We start from the raw sequence: 17,637 nt of genomic DNA, 5'->3' as shown, positions 1-17,637 counted from the left end.
AAAGGGAAATTTTAGCTTAGATGGACCAAAGAAAACAGGGAAAGTTTTAACCTTAATTCCCAGATTTTTTTGCTCTAGGAATGAAAATAAACATGCCAAGGAAAAGTGAAGGATGAGATTTTAAAAGTTCAATGATAGGAAAAAACACAAACCATATAGTCTGTTAAAGCTACAAGCTAGCATTTAGAAATAGTACAGCTGGAAACTTATGCACCTGAGCCCTGGAAGTTCCACATCCAGTGAAAATACTAGGACCAGGCAGACCAGAATTCAAATCCCTGTTCAGCTATAAAATTCACTGGGTGACTGTGCCTAGTCAGTCCTAAGCTTGATTGACTGATAGTCAGACTCCTGATAAAGCAGCTTCACATATTCATATCTCCAGCTGTTCAAACAGATCTTGTGCATGTGCCTTTCTCTCACTCCTCTGTTGGCTTGGCATTTACACCCATAGTCAGTCACCATATGACAACCCAGAATCAGAAAGAAAACAACGGCTGCAGTAAAAGCAAGGAAGGAAGGAAGGAAGGAAAGTTTTTAACACTAAACCAACCCCTAACCCCAGAGTAGCTTTCAAGGGCAGGGAGAGGGGAGGAAAAACAATCTCTCTCTCTCTCTCTCTCTCTCTCTCACACCCCGCCCCCCCTATGATCTGCCTGCAAACTTAGTTGGTGAGGCTTTGGTGGGTTTTGCCAGTAGCTGCAACTTGCACGTTTGCGTTATGACCTAAGTTAACTACATAATCTGATTTGTAACTCTAATCTAGTGCCATAGTGATGGGAAATCAGTGACATGCACTCCATAAGTCTGTTCATCATCACTTTTGCTTCTCTTAATCCTTCTCTTTCTCTATGTGAAATTATGGACAGTAACAACCCTCCATTCCCTTTCTTTGAATTTGTTTGTGGCTTCCTGGGTTGGGTTGCATTTGTTCCTTGCCCAGGAGTGCCTATGCGGTATAAAGGTAAAAGACATTTTTTATCCTTAGAGTGTATGTTTGAAAGAAATCCCTTCAACCCCTCTGTGGTCCTTTCAAATATTTAAGTGCTGTGAATAATGAGTTCCTCCCCCAATGAAAATAGTTATTTCTTTCTGCTCATTTGGCACTCAGCACCAATTTTTCCTCGGCCAGATAATACTTTATCTGATAAAGCAGCTGAGCTTTTGTTTCATACAATAATGGAGAATTCCTGATGTTCCTTGACAGATCTGCATCAAGTGCCTCAGTCATTAAAAAATAAATAAATCCCATCATATGGAATGCTCATATTACTCATTTCCATGAATGAATAAAAATAGCCCTGAGATGCATCTGTATATGTGTATCCTACATCTGCATCTGTGTATCTGTATCTCTGAGGAATTTACACAGATAAAATACTATCATTTCCATGAAATCAGCAGAATGCAAAAGGATGCAGAACTTTTAACACCAAAGTGATTTTGGTTTTCCATGTGCGTGTTTAATTTACAATTTACAGCTCACACACACACACACACACACACACACACACACACAATTATATTCTGCTTTTCTCACTTCCCCCCTGCAGGATCAATACATCTAGGTTTAAATGCAAAATATTAAATTTTGGGGATAAAAACTGCCCCACATGTTCTGTGGTGATACAAGGGCAGAGGAAGGTTTGATCTCTCGCAGAGAGGGGTTCTTCAATGAAATTTTCTTCCACAGCTGAGCACATGGGGGTGGGGGAGAGGGAAACAATTTTTGCCTCTTTCTCTTCCCTCCAAAAGCCCTTTTTGCTTCAGAAAGATGTCTTTGAGGCTGAGCAAAATATGTTCCTGAGGCTGCAAGGGAGGGGACAGAAGCAAGAATTGCTTCCCCATCTTCTTCCTTGTGCACCTGGCTACGGAAAAGCCTTTGTGGCAGCTATACCACAGCCTCTCTGTGTGGTGGTGCAAAACTTCTTCAACCCTTGAATCACTGTGGAGCATGTGGGTTTTTGAGAAATACCAGTGCCAGTTTTGATCTATATCTCAACCCACTGGAAAAAAATGAATAGTAAGAGCAGTTTTGATATAACCTTGAATAATCAGTTACACCAGTCAATTGTCTTATTTTCACCCATAAACATTTTCTCTTCCTTCCATAGAAATATGGTTCCAGAGGCTACAAGTGCCAACCTGTGCCAAGTTGGTGGAGTTTCTAGCTTTTATTATTTGCACTTTTAAAGATGTAAATCTAAAGGTATTTAATGTGTGTAGCACCTTTAACACAATTTTGAAAATCCTTGAAGTAATTACCGAAAACAAGTAAACTTAAGCTATTTTAAATGCCAGTTGGTCCTAATATAATTTCTTTGGCATAGTAAGTGGTTTTTGTGGTAATTTTGCCGCCGTTTAGGCCAGAACACTAATGAGAGTCATCTGGATATGGTGAGCTTTAGTCTCTCCAAAAAATGTGGGTGGAAGAATGAGAGGATGGCTCTGGTTCTCTTCATAAATATTCAGATTTTTGTGTAATACTGAAGATGCTAAAGCTATAAAAGAAGTATAATTAGAAGTGCACAAAAATACCTATAATCTTATATACTGTATGATATCCCCTCCCTGTTCTTTCCTTTTATAGGTCTTTAGTGGTATATCCTGTGACTTTATGGGCAACTCAGATTCACCATTACTGCTGAGGAAAGTATTCATTTATTGTGAAGGAATCCATGAAACATATTTTTGAGGGAAACTGGCTTTCTTAATTAAAAAGGCTTTTTCAATTATAATGCAATACTCAAAGTTTTTTATTTTATTTTTAAGATTAAAGAACCTTTCTCAGGAACATCTCCCACATAAACCTCTTCAAACAAATGGCATTGTATATAAAGATCACCTTCGATTTTCAATGAGCTTGTATCAAATAAATTTCTAATTGTTTCCTAATTTTAATGATACGGCTTCCAATCAGCCATGCATTTTTAACTAAAATGAAGCTATTAGTTTTCCTTAGAGAAAAATCCTTACTAGATTACCAGCTGCCTCTTTCCATTGTGTTTCATCTGCTTGGAATAAACAGCTTCCTCCTTTTACTCTTCGGTGGATATCACTGTGAGATTCTCACATTCCTTTTGATCAGTCAGATTCTCCCCTTTCCCTTCACATACGATTCTTGTGATATTATGAATAATAAGCATTAGGGGTTGTTTGCAAGGATGGGATATAGGGATTCAAGAATAGGAAAGGAAGAAATAAAGCGATAAAAAAGAACAATAATACCATAGTAAAATAATAACACAAACATGTTTTGTGCCATCATTCATAATCTCAGTGGCAAAGAAGCCTTCCAAGTTACATCTGTTCAATAATAGGCCAGTGGCTGCTGTGATAGAGTTCTAGGACAACATCTGGGAGGTATCAAAGATGAACTTGTATTCCATAAACTGGTCTCAGCAAGGATCCAATGACAAAGCCAAATGCAAGTGTTATCCCTTTCTGTCTATTCCAACTACTTCAGAATCCCTACATGGAAGTTGAATTCTGTTCAAATCCCAGTTCCGCCATTTGCTTAGAGGGATTCCTAGGCAAATGGGATTGTTTACACAAAGTGTCCTTTCTCATGACTGGTGAGACGAGCCCCAGAGTGGACTGTGGGGGAAGGCAGGTTAGACTTACCTTCCCTGCAGGTGAGCACTCCTCTTGTACTGCTGGGTGCGCTTCCCACACACCCAGGCAGTGGGGATGGTTGGGGGCTGGGATGTGTTGTTCTGGCCCCTGGAAATATCATCATGGGGATCCCCCCTTCCCCTCCCTGGGCTGCTCACAGTTTGGCAGCTGCGGCTGCAAGCAGCAGTGCCTGACAGACAATTAGGAAAACGAGGTTAGGAGAACTCTCGCTCTCCTAACCTCGTTTTGAAGGGAGGCTACTTAGACAGGTAGGCAGCTGTGGTGCTGCCAGGATCAGCCTGATCCTGGCGGTTCACACGTGTGTGCAAAATCGGGCTGGACTCCCTTAGCCCAGTTTTGCCGGCATGTGTGAATAGCCTCAAAGAAGAACTGTTCAGAGGGAGGCTAGTGCAGCATCTTCTTAAACAGGTCACACAAAGAAGGAAAATATTTGGCTTTAATCTATATGTAGAGAGATCACACTAGGGACAGATTTGTCATGAATTGTGGGGTTGGGTCTGGTGGTTTCTTGAAAATCACAACCCTCTTTCCATCATTGTTGTTGTTGTTTTGTTTTTATTAGGATTATTGTTTTCTGACATGATGCACACTGCAGTGGAGCTGGAATGCTCCGTTAGGGCTGAAGGAGAGCCGGAAGGCAGCCCAGACATTGGAGAGAACTGGCAGTCGCATAATCAGCATTACCCGACATGGTGTGCTCCAGCTCTGTAACAGTGTGCCAGCCAATAACACTAACAATCACAATAACAAATAGCCCTTCCTTTTATTTTAGATAATACTTACGTATTACTCCTTACTCAAGGAGCATTACTCCTTATTCAAAACAGTTTACAATACTAAATATGATACAACAATACAGAATATTGTAGAACAGAATTTACCATCACATATAGTAGTAGACTACTACTTTTACAGATACATACTGCTTTTTAACAAATACTCTCAAAGCAGTTTACAAAGAAAAACCAACCAACCAACCAATCAAGGAGATGGTTTCCTGTCCCAAAAAGGTTCAAAACCTAAAAAGAAACATAATGTAGTCAGCAGCAACAGCCACTTGAGGGATGCTGTGCTAGATCTGGATAGGTACAGTTGCTCTCCCCTCCCCCAATTAAATATGAGAGAACCACCGCTTTAAAAGGGTGGAGAGAAAAGTATTCCTTGCCGGCCAGAACTCTCCCGCTCCCAGGTGCTGCCCAAGCACGCAGAGGTCTGTATTTACCAAGACACCTGTGCAGTGGCGGCGTGGCAGCGGCTTCCATGCATGCCCAGAAGCCATTTGTGATGGTTCATGATTTCCAGGTGTTGGTTGGGCGGCATGCAGTTCAGTTCAAATTCTATTCATATTCGAACCAAACCACAAGTTCTGATTTGTGCATACCCCTATTGCCACTCTACTGGCTGCAAGGGAAATGGAGAAGGGCCTTAGTAGTTGAACTGATTTCTTGGGCCACTTTGAACGGAAGGGAAAGGAGGGAGTGGTTCTTGAGATATCTTGGTCCCAGGCCATTTAAGACATTAAAAGGATGAAACCATGACTTTGAATTGAGGTGTGTGTGGTTGGGGGGAACAGCAACCAGTAAAGTTGGTACAGCATAGACCTAAATAGTTCAGTCTTCTGGCTTTAAACTTTGACAGCTCCAAAAACTCCAGACAAAACTCTGGCAGCTCCATTCTGAACCACTTTAAGTTTCTAGACTGTCTTTAAGAGCTGCCTCACAAAAAGCACATTACAGTAAAATAACTTGGAGGTGATCAGAGTACGAATAACAGAGGTCAGGTCCAACATCTCCTGAAAAGGAGATAGTTCAGTCTCCTGCTACTAGCAAACCATGCTGACCATGCAAATGACCACCAACACGTGCGGAGGCCATCTGTATGCTGGCAACACGCAGGGGCAGCTGGGAGATGCCCCGCCAGTACACGGACATAGCTGGGTGCGGGGTGCGCAACAGGATGACAGCAATGGTGGTGAGTGGAGGAGAAGCAGGTATGGACCTGCTCTGTTCTGCTTTAAAGCAGCTGTGTAAATCCCTTGGTTTTAAAGAGATATGCCTGCGATTCGGCAGCCAAATCATGATTCAGCACATCCCTACACTACACTTTCCCTTTCCCCAAAACAACCCAAATACCATAAGTTCCCATGTGCTGCGTTCAAAATGTAACATCAGCAAAGAGCAAATGTGCATGTATGGGGGTCAATGCCAATGAAACACCTTTATTTACTCTCTCTCACAATAGTTAAAGGTTAGATTCTTTTAAATGGGTGTAGAAGGAACTCTAATTTGTACCTGTTATTTAAATACAGAACAGAATACAGAATATGGTGGAGGGCCTTAATTAATATGGAGCACAGAGGTGTGATGTGGAATGATTTGGAGTTAGGCTTCAGCCAGCATCCATTGGTGTTAAAATTAATGTCAGATTGAAGAAGATGTACTAGGCTCTGTGAGTGTGCTGCCTTTCCAATTAGAGCTATTGAGGGTCAGGCTTGGCCACAATTGTCCAAGATGTTGGAGACACACAGCACTAGTATCTATAACCAGGGCTAACTTGTAGGTAGCTAGTTGATTTTGCTTTAAGCTTCTTCCTGGTCCAAATTATAGTCTGCTTTTGACCATGTGCCAGAAGTACACAAAGCAAGCAGATGGCTTTTATTTACTATGCAGGTCCAGCCCACCTCTTCCCTAAAGCTTCATGCTGGAAGAATAATAGACACATGTCTCCAACAGTAAGCCTGTCATTAGAGAACATGATATTAGCACATTGCTGTTTATTTCCTCCTTTAAGCTTAATTGAATGTTACAAAAGCAGCAAATCTAGTTAACTGTTAACTTAATAACATGTGCAGGCATTAACATCGCAAGCATGCATACATTTAAAAGAAAAGAGGCACAAAATCATTTTTCTGCTTCACCTTAAAGTACCTCCGCTTAATGGACAGAGAAAAGGATGTGGGATCAAAACATTCCACAGAGTTCATCTTGGAAAAAATACTGAACAGTTTGACGTGAATTAAAACTTTGTGTGGTTTTTTCATTTTCTATAAGAACTAAAGTGTCAGAAATACAATGTTCATACAGTTATACATGTAAGTTGTTAAGCCAAGAACAGTTCTAAAGGGTATTCATTAATTCATTCATTTATTCATTCATTTGATTTCTATACCGCCCTTCCAAAAATGGCTCAGGGCGGTTTACATGGAGAAATAACAAACAAATAAGATGGAGTTGCAAGAGTTCTATTAATTTACTCTGTAGAAAGAATTGTTACAGCAGAGAGCTTATGACTTTATAGCTGTAGGTTTGTGTAATGTCTGGAATATGCATCTTTGTTGAGAGACTGATCAAGGACATTTTGCTAAAGCTGGGGGGGGGGGAGTCCAGTTAATAATAATATCAATTAACAAATCATTAATCACACTGAACATTTCTAGCCAAAGTGAAGCACATCTCAAGTCCAATTAATTTCAATGGGACAGACCTAAGCATGTGCTAAACTGTTCTACTAGTTGAATGGGTCTGGATTGTGCGTATTTAATTTATTATAAATGCAAACCCTGACATTAACACACAAGTATTATACAATATTAAGGCTGGAACCCCAGTTTATTTTGAGGTATGTTCTGTAATTTATTTGGGAAAGTTGCCATTATCAACTATTTTCAAAATATCACCTGCCTAGAGACTCCACATATTTATTGTGTTTGGTTAACTGAACTGGCTAAAAGCCAAACATTTAAACAGATCTTGTATCTACTTCATGTGTGTGATGAATATGTACATTCATGCCATTTTGGACTCTGATCATGCAACCGTTAAATAATTTGAAAACAAGTATTCACTTTGATGGGTTCAGGATCAAATTAACAGTTGAGAATATCTGTGCTAAGAGTTTCATACAGTTAGAATGATCACCTGGGAATCGGGAAAGAATTCCAATCTCTTGTGAGCCCAACAATCTTCCAAATTTACTTTGAGCATCAGTCTACAAAATTGTGCTAACTGATGAAGTTGTTGCAAATAATACAGATGACCCAGTGCGGTAAGAATGAAAAAGGATGAATGATGAAACCGCACCAAGGAAAAGTGACCTGCTACGAATGGTATAGTATTGAGAATCAGCTTTAAATTTGAACCGTTTGAGTCTCTCTCTCTCTTTTACACTGAGCAGGCCATACTTGAAACAGAATTTGCCAGAATAAGTCAGCTGTATGCTCTGTTTGAGATTTATTCTTGAGCCACAACAAGGCCCGGCAATTATTGTGTAAACTTTTATTCCCAATTCAAACCAGATATTTTGTGTGAAAAAAGTCATGCTGGAATCTATTCTGAATAGACAGAAGGGATGAATGAAAATGGACCAGGGCACGTATTTTGGCATGCATTCTTCCCAAATATTTGTGTTTTGACGCAAAAGCAAGCAATTTCAAATGGCTACTGGGGCTTGTTTTGTGAAGAACTCCAGAATAGCCTTCACAGTTTATTGTGGCAGCCTTTTTTGGCTTCTGTTAATGGAAATTTCAAAGGACCCAAGTCTTCCAGAATGCTATTAACACTAATGGCTGTGCACAGCATAGTCAACTATGTGCAACTTCAAGCAGCTCCCCCCCCCACCCCCGCCTTTAAAAAAAAATCACATGGGCAAGACAATCCTGTGCTCATTGGAAGATGCAGAAAGCTGCTTTATACCAAGTCAGACCATTGGTCCATCTAGCTCGGTATTGTCTATACTGACTCTCCAAGGTTTCAGGCTGGAGCCTTTCCCAACCCAACCTGGAGATGCCAGGGATAGAACCTGGAACCCTTCTACATGCAAAGCAGATGCTCTACCACTGAGCCATGGGGCCATTCCCTGGGTGCTTTCCAGATTACACGCTATAACAGTGGTAGTTTACATCGGCTTGGTAGGATCATATTGAAACTTTAAATGAAGGGTGTTGTGCAAAGCCACCAACAGGGGGAGCAGTCTTTTCTAGCTTGCAAAAATCTCCTACAATGGGAAAATACAGCTTCCCCCCTCCACAACGTTGTAGCACTGTAATGCAAAGATAAAACTCGAAAGAAGGCCTTGGAAATGTGAATGGCACCTGCTGACAGCACAGGGACTGCAATGTCAAAAGACCGGCAGTATGGAAGCACACTTAACAGCCTAGTAGTGACATTGTTGTAGTGCTGTGCTGGGCAGCTCCTACACCAGGGCCAATGTAGCATAGTTGCAAACTGTGGTGACCAGCCTCCCCACCCCAATAGGGTCAACAGAAAGTGAACCCCTGTTCCTGACTAACAGGCTGGCAACCCCCAGGACTGACCAATCAATCCACCAGGTGGTTGGGGATATGAGGGCTGCTGAGGGGAATGTTGGGAAGAAGAAGAGAGTGCGGAGGGGCAGGGAATCCAGCATGGAGTTTGCTCCCACATGGTGACTCTGCAGATCCTTGAAAGATAGGATTGCAGGAGGCTTGACCTCATCAGGATTTTTGGTGAGCTTTAGGGGAAATAAATCCCAGGCTTTGGGGGCTTTGGAATCTAGCACAGGGGAAAGTATGTTTAGTCAGACTTTGCATTAGGAATTATATATCTTTTCTGTGTGCTTTGCTTTCCTAAATATCCATTCTTTGTAACACGGAACTAAGCTTTCAATGTGTGCTGCCTAAGTAAGATCTGGGCATTTTGAAACATTCTTGTAACCAACCTAGGCATTTTCAGTGCATCTAAAAAGCTTAAGCCCCAGACAAACCAGTCTATAGTATTGGATAAACTGTTTTTGTTCTTTTCTTTTTTGACAAGCCTCCCAGAGTTGGTTATTAACTCAGGAGAAGCAGGGGGAAGCCCACCAATGGACAGCATCTCTAAGAGCTCAGCTCAGCTATCCGTAGCTCCACGTACAGGCAAATGCGTGGGGAGCAGGTTTTCATACTGGCCAAATAGCAAGTTCAAGAGAGACCCTAGACTAAGTATTCTAGTCCAGCAGTCCGATCTCTGAAAGTTTAGAGTGTTTGGTGGCAGTAGTAAACTACCAGAACCTCTGATTACCAGAATGTTTTCTTTTAGGGCTTTTTGAGAAGTTAAAGATTTTAAACAACCAGGCAGCTTTTCAGAGCACTCAAAGCAGTGACTCAGCTGTTAAGAATCTCCCTCCTGAGCTAGCTGACTGAGAAGGCTAGTTAAAAATGGCCAGCCAGATAATCATCTACCTGGCTGAGTCAGAGATCATTACTCAAACCTACACTCAACCAGAAGTAAAGCCAATAAAAGAACAATAGCTGGAGAGCAAAAGCTAGCACAGACATCTCCAGCATCCATGAAAACTGCATTACCACCTGGAAGTCATGACATTCCACAGTGATGCTATCTCCACATCTGCTGTGCATGGAAGGCACCAACTTCCTTGTCCAAATAATCCAGTGACATCATCTGAATCACTGTACACTTGAAACTCCCAATATAATTGTTTCCTTGTAAAAGCATCAGGAGGGTGCTCCAACTTTGACTGGGGCTGTGGTGCGCTATGGAGAGGGGATCCTTTCTCAGTGCCACAGCCCCAGTCTAGTAAGATGAAGCTGCTATTAGCTGAAGTGGGGGGGGGATATTGCACAACTTTCCCCCTCTGTGTCTAGTAGCAGGTTCAGGAGATTAATTAAGTTGTGGAATCAGTCACAACTGATTCTTCCATCCCCACAGCTGTCATTCAAACTTACAAAAAGAAAATTATGTTGGAAGATCCAATAACAGAGCTCATAACATGTAATTTGGACTTTGAAATATTGTTACTTCCAGGCATGGGCAAGAACAATTGTCATTCCAGAACTAAATTAAAAGTATTAGATCTACCACAAAGATCTTGTAGCCAACATAATATTAAAAAGAGAAATAAATGAGTGTCAGTTATTCCCAAATAGTGGATTAAGCCCTGTCAACATGTTGTGTGAATCTTGGGAGCTTGATCAGACTTCTGATGGAAATAATTAAACAGGTAGGCAATGGAGACGATTTTGAGAAAAAGGGGTGGAAACAAAGGGCTCCACTATTTATTTTATTTTTTAATGTGCATTTTTGGAGCTACTGCACATTTCTAACCATTTTGCCACAATATTATTCTACAATGCCATTCCTTAGTGTAGGAAAATGCATACAAAAAGCTATCCAAATGTTACACATTATATGAAATAAATGCAGTTTCTGCTCTTGCATACCTGACTGGGGTCTTTTCTGGGAAACTGTCTGGAGAACATCCCTAAAAGCACATAACAAGATAAATAGAGTCTCTTGCTATACTAATCACTCTCCCTCTCCACTCTTTATAGCATGGTAAAAGTTGAACTTTGCACAGATAACATATTCACTGTTTTCTGTACTGTAACTATATATTGTGTAATCATGGGAAAGTTTGATTTTTCAGATACAGATTATTATTACTCACATTATTTCCCATATTTATCAGACAATGTATTCATCTGTTGACACCCATCCAGGAGGGGGACTGCTATTTTGGATCTGATTCTGGCAAATAATGATTATATTAAAGAAGCATTTACAACACAAAAACTACTACAGGCCGGGAGCGAGAGAGAAAAGGGGAAAAAAACAAAACAAAAGGCACAGGAAAGCACCACACAAATAACTCAATCCCGTGTTACATTTTCACAGTAGCATCTCTGACTGATGAAGAGGCAACTTTTAAAAAGACATTACTGCAATAATGTAAACAGAAAAGGTTCCAGTTGTATGCGGAGTTTTCTCCTGCATACACAAGTAACTGTGACTTTCAGCTATTGGAAACCACTTTAATAATTTTGATTAAGAATTTTGTTCAGTTATGTTGTATAGGAAATGTGTTTGGAACAACTAAATTATTAAATACATAATTTGGTCCTGTGTGCTGTATTCTTTCAAATGTAGCTAGCCGTCAGAAAGCGGGGTGGTGGTAATGAGGATTACGACAGCTTTAACTGCCTCACTGCAGTCTGATCTGGATTCAGCCCCCTGATAGAGATGTGCAGAATTGGTTCTAACCTGGTTCGAATAGAACTGATTGGTTCAACTGATTCAAACTTGAACCGGCCTGGCCCCCAAAATAGGGGTGCCGGTCTGAATTCGAACTGAACCAACCCTGCTTCTAATGGAACCAGTTTTGAACCGATTCTGCGGTTTGAGGGGTATGCTTGTAAAGGAGAATCTGGTGAGGATTCCCCTTTACAAGCACAGCTGGGAACCCTGCCTTTAATATACTTCTAACGGTGACCAGAGGGGAGCAGTGAGAGGGCACCTTACCACCAGAGCCACCACCAGTGGCTCCTCTAAAGTCCAGTTCAGGTCCAGTGCTCCAGCATGGCCCAGTTCCAGCCTCCGTGCATGCTGGAGCTCTGGGCCCACTGGAGCACTGGGCCCAGCCCAGACTTTAGAGGAGCCACTGCTGCTGCTGCCACCACTGCCACTGCTAGTAAGCTCCCCTGTTCCCCTGTACCAGTTGCAGGGGAGTGAGAGCAAGTGAGAGGGCATGCCCTCAACTCCTGCCTTTAGGCTTCCAGTGGCATCTGGTGGGCCACTTTGTGAAACAGGATGCTGGACTAGATGGGCCTTGGGCCTGATCCAGCAGGGCTGTTCTTATGTGCTTAACTCCACTGTTTTTTTGTTAGTTGCTCACCTATGACAGCTTTCCCTGAAAACCTAAACAGAGATAAAATTAAAGAACATGAAATTTATTCTCAGTCACAAAGGGAAGGTCTTCTTTCCACCCTTCTTCTTTGCTAACCAATTCCAGGAGCGCATGGAGAGTTTATGTAGGTAGTGAAACATACTCCTACATACTCATTTCCATATCACCCAAGAAGTAAAGTACTGGTGTGGGTTTTTTTTTTTTTAATGTAGTATCCCAATTAGAACTAATCCACAAGTTGTAATTTAGAAAAAAATAATCTTATTTTCTTCACAGCTTGGCTTCTGTTGAAAGTATCAGAGTAATAGCTTTGATCAAGGACATCTGTCTGGTCAGAATTCTCATCACCTTCTTCTAAATTAGAATATTGGAGGTCACTGGCAAGGTTGGAGTTTATTTCTTCATTTACAGTTTCAAATGTTTGAAGATACACAACTGTCTATGACATTGGCCACAAATTGTGGAACATTTCAACCCAGCTTTTCTACAGCCGCATCCTGGCCCACATTCTTTTCAGCAATTACATTTAATAAATTGCAGGAGAGTATCTGGAGTGAGTGGTTTGAGCATTGGGATGGGAGTAATGATAGTGGTTGATGGTTTCCAAACCTAGATGTTCAGACTTTTTTCGATGCCATGCCGCTGCTGGTACACTTGGAATGCATGCTTGAGAGACATGGCTTCAGTGGACAGCAATGTGGCAAGCAGAAGTTTATTTATTGTGGCAAACCCTGTAAAGCAGTTATATCACTGAGTAGTATTAGAGATTTCCTTTTCCGGTACACCATACAAGGCTCAAAGGAAATACTCTTCTGCCAAAGCAATGGCATTGCCGATGCACCACAATAATTGACCATTGCTGTAGGGCCAAATACATTATACAATACAGGCTTACTGATTGTTTGCATAACAACTTCAATGAAAAGAGAACGTGGGAAAGGAGCAAGTTTGTACTGGAAATAGCTTAGTCATTTTTAAAGCCTACTTTCCAGTAGGCTTTTGAGATCACTCGGCATTTCGTATGTCTGTGGGTGTGTCCCACCCATCAACTTCACAATGCCTGGACCAATATGAACCAAATTGGGTACAGTTGTATGGACACATAGTGACACCTCAAGAGTATAATTTGTGATGATGTCATAACCCAATTCAAGATGGCGGACGTGTAAACATTTGAGGTGCAAGTGGGCTAACTTGTGAACCACCTAACAGATTTGAATAAAATTTTCTACAGCTGTAGGGACACATAGGGACACCTCAATGGTGTAGTTTGTGATGATGTCATCCATCCCGATACAAGATGGTGGCCACATAAACTTTTGAGGCACAAGTGGGCTAACATGTGAACTGCCTAACAGATCTGAACCAAATTTGCTACAGGGACACCTAAGGAATGCCCCAATGGTATAGTTTGTGATGACGTCATCCACCCCGATCAAAGATGGTGAATGTTTGAACATTTGAGGTGCAAATACGCTAATGTGTGAAACGCCTAACTGATTTGAACCAAATTTGCTAAAGCTGTAGGGACACATAGGGATGCCCCAATGGTGTAATTTGTGATGATGTCATCCACCCCAATACAATATGGCAGATGCATGAACATTTTAGGCGCAAGTGCACTAACTTGTGGACTGTCTAACCTATTGAACCAAATTTGCTACAGTTGTAGTGAGTGACACACAGGGACACCTCAATAGCATAGTTTGTGATTATGTCATCCACCCCAGTTCAAGATGGTGGACACAAACATTTGAGGCACAAGTGGGCTAACTTGTGAACCGCCTAACTGATTTGAACCAAATTTGCTACAGCTGTAGGGACACATGGATGCCCCAATGATGTAGTTTGTGATGATGTCATCCACCCCAATCCAAGATGGCGGACATGTGAACTGTTGGGGCACAAGTGCACTAACTTGTGGACTGTCTAACCAATTGGAACCAAATTTAGTACAGTTGTAGTGAGTGACATGCAGGGACACCTCAATGAGGTATTGTGTAATGATGTCATCCTCCCTGATCCAAGATGGTGGACACATGAACATTTGAGGCTCAAGGGGTCTAACCTGTGGACCTCAATTTGAACCAAATTTCATCCAGTTGTAGGAATAGTGAAAGGAAAGTAGGCAGATTAGTTCTTACTAGAACAACTTGTTTCTTTTGCAATACGTATTCTTCAACAACAAAAAAGCAGCAATGGATCAACTGGACAATCATGTCATGGACTTCTATGCCAGTTGTAACCACGTCAGCTTCCAGAAGGTTTTCAAACTTTTGGCTGATAATTTGACTCATTGCTTTACTTATTTTGAATGTATCACAACAGTTTATTTTTTCATAGCTGACAACTCCTGTTGCTAGACACATTGAAGCTCTTCCTAGAAGCAAGTGGGAAGGGCTACCCTGTTATGTGTGGAGGGAACCCGAAAGTGCTTACTTCCCCGTAGATGATCAAATGGAACTCCCCGGGTGGGCGGATCGCCAACCCACACTAGTGGCAGCTTCACTCTTGCGCCTGGCTGCGGCTCATCTGGCAGCTCTGGGGGTTGGGCGAAGGGAAGTGTTGCTGTGAGGGGCCCCTCCCCCTGGAGCCCCAGTAATGCATCACACTGTGTGGTGCATTCCTGGGGTACCCCTCCCCAAGTGTGACCATCCGCGGCTGCTCAAAATCAGAAAAATGGTGTTAGCGGAGCACGCACTCCGCTAAACTCATGGGGGGGGGGCATTTAAGTGGACTTGCCACCAGGAGCCGCACAGCTCATGTTGCAGCAAATGACCAGCCGAAACAGGGCTGGGCTCCCTTAGCCCTCTTTTGGCTGGCCGTGAGAATCGCCTCAATATCTCATTCAAACCTGGAAAAGGAGGATGAGTGACAACCACTGATCAAGTTTCTGAACTTCTGCATGATCTTTAGTTATGAGGGATTCCCTCATATCAACATGTCAGATCTGTCTGTAATAAATCTTCTTCCATTTTTGATCTCTTTTTAGATGAACAGGCAGATTTGGCTTGCATCACTGAGACCTGGTTAGATCCGGATGGGGGTGTTCCCCTCACTGAGATGTGTCCACCTGGCTTCTCTGTGTTTCATCATCCCCGAGGTCATGGTCGGGGTGTGTGTGTGTTGTGGTGATTTTTAAAGAAGATCTTATGTTGATCAGGGGTCCTACCCCACAGGTGATGGGGTGCGAATGTCTTTCTGTAAGTTTGGGTTGACAGGACAAACTTGGGCTTCTCCTTGTTTATCGACCTCCTCATTGTCCCTCTGCTGCCCTTTCTGAGCTCCTTGATTTGGTGTCAGGGCTGGTGATTACTTCCCCTAGACTTATGGTTCTGGGGGATTTCAATCTTCCAGCTCCTGATGGGGGTTCGATGGTCCGGGAGTTCATGAGCTCTATGGCTACCATGGGCATTTCGGGCCCAACTCATGTAGGTGGGCATACCTTGGACTTGGTTTATCTCTTGGGGCAATGGCAGGCAGATCTGGTCATGGGAGACATTGTCATCTCTCCCCTATCATGGTCCGATCATTTTCTGGTTAATATGCAGATTGTAGTGGCCCCCTGTCTCCACCGGGACAGCATTACAACACGGATGGTCTGCTCCAGGCACCTTATGGATCCTGTCAGATTCCAGGAGGCTCTTGGGGATATTCCTTGCAATCTGGTGGGCGTTTTTCCGACGCAGCTCGTGGAATCTTGGAACATCAAGGCCACGAGGGCGTTATATGAAATCTCTCTCAAGCGTCCTCTTAAAGTTCATGGATCCCGGCTCCCTTGGTTCTCTGTGGAGCTTAGGGAGATGAAGCAGACTGAAAGACGCTTGGAACGTTGCTGGAGGAAACCTGGTGCTGAAGATGACCGAATGCGATTACTTGCACATATTCGGGAATATTCTAGGATGATAAGAGAGGCAAAATCTCACTATTTCTCCACTCTTATTGCATCAGCTGACTCTTGTCCAGCGGCCTTATTTCAGATTACCCACTCCCTTCTTAGGAGAGTGGATCCGGTAGATGTTCAACCTGGCCGCTGTGATCAATTTGCTCGATTCTTTGCTGATAAAGTCACCCGCCTTCGGCTAGAGTTGGACTCTACCTCTATAGGATCTGAACAGATAGAGAAGATTCTGCCTTGTGACGTTACATGGGACACCTTTGAGTTGGTAGAGGAAATGGACACAATTCTCTTGTGTATGGGTGCGGCAACATGCTGCTTGGACCCTTGTCCCTCCCGGCTAGTTAGAACAGCCAGTGGGAATGTTAATTTATTATTATTATTATTATTATTATTATTATTATTATTATTATTATTATTATTTGATTTCTATACCACCCTTCCAAAAATGGCTCAGAGAGGTTTACACAGAAAATAACAAACAAATAAGATGGAACCCTGTCCCCAAAGGGCTCACATTCTAAAAAGAAACATCAGATAGACTTGGCTTGAATTCTTGGCTACGGGAGTTGGTTAACTCCTCATTACGTGAGGGTTTCGTGCCAGCAACCCTTAAAGAGGCGATAGTTCGCCCTCACTTGAAGAAACACTCCCTGGACGCTGAGGTCCTTGACAACTATAGACCCGATCTCCAACCTCCCTTTTTTAGCAAAGGTGTTAGAGAGGGTTGTATATGCCTAGCTTGAGAGGGTCTTGGAAGAAACTAGTTGTCTTAATTCTTATCAGTTGGGTTTCAGGCCTCGGCATAGCACAGAGACAGCACTGGTCACTCTGGTAGATAACCTTATTTGGGACCTTGACAAGGGTAGTCTCCCTCTCCTGGTCCTTTTAGATCTCTCAGCGGCTTTTGACACTATCGATCATGCTATCCTTCTTGACCGCCTGCGTGGGTTGGGTATCAGGGGCACTGTCTTACAGTGGTTCCGTTCTTACCTTAGCGGGCATGTCCAGTTGGTATACATTGAGGACAGATGCTCTGACCCATGGCCACTCCTTTATGGAGTTTGCCAGGGTTCAGTTCTTGCCCCTGTCCTCTCTAACATCTATATGGAGCCGCTGGGTCAGGTCATTTTCCAGTTTGGGGTGAGATTTCATCAATACGCTGATGATACTCAGCTTTATATTGCCATCTCAGACCATTCTGGGGATGCTGTTTCTGTCCTTACTCGATGCCTGGAAGCTGTTAAGGTCTGGATGAATCAAAATAAGCTCAGCCTGAATCCCACCAAGACTGAACTACTTTTACTCAGTCCTCGTACCAGCCAACAGCTGGATGTGAACCTTGTTCTAGATGGGGTAGCACTGCCCCCAAAGGAGCTTGTTCATGATTTGGGGGTCCTTTTGGACTCGCGCCTCCTGCTTGAACAGCAGGTGGAGGCTGCAGC

This window comes from Hemicordylus capensis, chromosome 1, assembly GCF_027244095.1.
Source record: "Hemicordylus capensis ecotype Gifberg chromosome 1, rHemCap1.1.pri, whole genome shotgun sequence".
Lineage (NCBI taxonomy): Eukaryota > Metazoa > Chordata > Lepidosauria > Squamata > Cordylidae > Hemicordylus > Hemicordylus capensis.
Note: the sequence above shows the minus strand (reverse complement) of the source record.